Here is a 3,573-nt window from a genome sequence, read left to right as displayed (position 1 = left end):
TTTAGTCCAGAATCTCACATTATCCATAGCCTGCAATTCAAGAGCAATGAGATCAGGGTTATCATAATTGTCCTGAATTTGCAGTTGAATATCCTCATGATAGTGACTGGCTTTGCTTGCATTGAGCTCAACATCTGAGAAACACTCCTTGTTAAGACTTTTAAGGCCTCCTTTTAGAGCTTTCAACTTCTTAACCACCCTAAACATCTTAGTACCATCAATCTGCTGATTCCAATAACTCTTTACTGTGTCCAGAAAGTTAGGAGCATCACTCCACATATTAAAATACTTAAAGCTATTGGCTCTCCTTCCATCCAAATTCACATTTCTAACAATGCAGGGAGTATGGTCCATGAGCCCTTCCGGATGAAAATGGGCATGCATATCAGGGAACACATCTACCCACTCCTGATTGACTAGAAATCTATCCAATCTGCTATACTTCCTGTGACCAGGCTCTTGCTTATTTGTCCAAGTGAAGAAGGCACCAGTGGCTGCAATATCCATCATGCCACATGTGGACAAGCAATCATTGAAAGTATCCATATCTTCCTGCTTTGAATCAGCTCCAAATCTCTCCTCTGAAGTAAGAACAGTGTTGAAATCCCCTGCTAAAGCCCAAGGTATATCACACTGACTTGCTACTGATTTCAACTTATCCCATAAATCCAATCTCTGAGACCCCTCATTGAAGGCATAGACAATAGCGAGAAGGAAAACTTGCTGTGTGGCCTTAATTAAAATTCTAGAATGGATGAACTGAGGATCATATTGTATAATGTTGACCTCAAACACAGAAGGCCTCCATAGCAACCAGACCCTCCCACCTTTATGCATACTACAATTAGTTGTAACACTCCAACCCTCTAGCATATTATGAGCTATATTACCAACATTGACACCATTTATTTTAGTTTCTAACAGGCCAAATAAGCAGGCCTCATTATTTTGAATAAAACTTTTGACAATTTTTTGTTTATTCACACTATTCATACCTCTAACATTCCAAAAACCTATGTTATTCATTATGATTATTAGGTATTTGATGGTCACCATTATCCACTACCTGGTTCTCCACTATTTCATTCTCCTCATCTGTAATATCTTCCACCTGAATGCTGCTACCATCACCATTATCAGGAGGTGCTGGTTCTGACACAATAGGTTCTGGTTCTGTTATAGGGAGTCCTTCACTTGACACATAAATTAACTCTTACTTAAGTTCAGTTCAGCTATATCAAGTTTAGTTCAGTTCATCTCAATTCAGTTCAGTTCAGTTTCATTTAGTTCATTTCAGTTCAGGCTCTAGCTCGCCTCTTCACAAATCAATTCTTACTTAAGTTCAGTTCAACTCCATTAAGTTAATTTCGGTTCAGATCAATTAAGTTCAGTTCAGTTTCGATAATTTCAGTCCAAAAGAACAAGGCTGTAGTATAAGGTAAGAGTACAAGTTTATCTAACTATCTTGTCAATTTATAATTTTATACATATTAAAATTTATAGTTCTAGTACATTTTGTGATATTTGTCTCTCTCGTGTATGATTTACGTATTTAATATTTTAATATAATTTTCTTGAAGTTCTAAAATAAAATCTCGAGAAACTCGATTGATGAATCATTAGTTAAAATTTATATCTTTTAACTATTGTTAGTTTGTTAGTTTGTTAGTTTATAGTTGAACTTGAGTAAGATGCTGGTGCAAGCAAAGTATTAGGATCGAGATCGACTCAAGACTAGCTCAAGTTCAAATTTTATCAAAGGATTCATGAGTCGTATGATTTATAGTCTTCTTTAGTCAATTACTCTTTGTTTCTAAAAGTATTTAAGTTTCTTTTATATACATATGTATGGTAGCATAGAATGGACATTTGATGGAACTCGAATGATAGATCATTAGTTAAAAATATTTCAATAATTAATAAAATTAATTATAATTAGATAGGTAACTAATGTCAATTCAAGTTATCTTAGTGTTCAATAGAGACTGAAATATTACCCGACAAAAAATTTAAAATCGTTTCTAAAAAGAAAATGGAAATATTTAATATTTATAAATTATAATAAAAACCTAATCCCTGGACACCCGATCCGAATATGGCCTGGCCCGAATCTCATCTACTCCGATATTGACCCGACTCAAGTCTGATCTGCACCGATATTGACCCAACTCGAATCAGCACCGAACCAAAATATCAATAACTGAGTAAAAGTGGTAACTGAATCTAACCTAAACTGAAATCGAAATTAAAGGTTAACCGAAAGAATCCGATCCGAAAGAACCCGATCCAAAACTGATGCGGTTGACCCGTTTGCTACCTCTAAATGGATCACAGCAGACACACAACAAAGGAAGATAAGACACACACACACACACACACACACACACACACACACACACACACACACACACACACACAGGGTCAGTAACGGAATACAACAACCAAGAGTAACAAGATACATTTATAACTCCACAAGTACACGCATATACCGGCCATTGTCAAATCCGACCACTACAGTATCAATTGGTTGTCATCGCAACAAGTAGCTCTGCCAGGTTACCCATCGCAACAGGTAACCCACCCCAGCAAGTGGTAGACCGCAGCGTAGCCACCAAAATCCCTGCTCAATGCATTGAGCGAACCCAGATCATTAATGTTGTTCACATTATCTCCCTTGTGACGGGAGCCATGGGGCGAACATGGGGGTGAAGATCATATCCCGACAATGGCTTCACAATTATACTAGAAATACCAACAATACCACAATACCATAATACCACAATGTAACTATAACAACGATAATCACAAAATCACCACACCAACTCATAATTAACCATATAGAAGAATTGAGTAGGAAAACCCTACCTTTCGCAAACTCCTCTGTAAAAGTGATAATCACGTCAATGCTTTGCAAGTATTAACATCACCACTTACAACTATGATTATACCCTATTATTACACTATTAGAATCGAATTAATCAATTAACAAGTATTCACAAACTTACCAAAGGTCCGAGTCAATGAATCCGTGCCTATGCTACGCCCTTCCCGGAACACGATTCGTGGTAAGGGTGATGTAAAACTAGTGCAAATTTAACGTTAGTTTTAGATTAATAAAAACGTAGCGGAATTAAAGTGTTTTTAAATTTTAATTTTATATGAGATAAACGAAAATAACAAGATATGAAGCGAATTCCTCTCCTGCCTCACAAGAAATTCGATTCAACTCACAATTAACACACAACCTTGCAAGACAAAATAAGGAAACTAATTATAAAACTCGATTTAGGGAAGTAAACTTGAGTTAGTTCGTCACCCGCGTAGAAGTTGGACAACTCCACTTAAAACGATCATATCTCCTTCGTTACTTAACCAAATAAGGCGTATGACCACTTGTTGATATGTATCACACCAAAATTAGCCATATTTTAGGAGATATTTAGCTTTTATACCAAGTGAACTAAACTGAAATGTCAAGAGTGACTTAAGCTTGCGTTTTCCATATATAACCATGTCCCTCTTGTATCATTCTCCCCTTATTCAAAAAAGAATCGACCCGATTTTTGGACCAAC

This window comes from Silene latifolia, chromosome 11, assembly GCF_048544455.1.
Source record: "Silene latifolia isolate original U9 population chromosome 11, ASM4854445v1, whole genome shotgun sequence".
Taxonomy (NCBI): Eukaryota; Viridiplantae; Streptophyta; class Magnoliopsida; order Caryophyllales; family Caryophyllaceae; genus Silene; species Silene latifolia.
The sequence above is the reverse complement of the archived record's forward strand: the minus strand, read 5'-3'. Positions refer to the sequence as shown.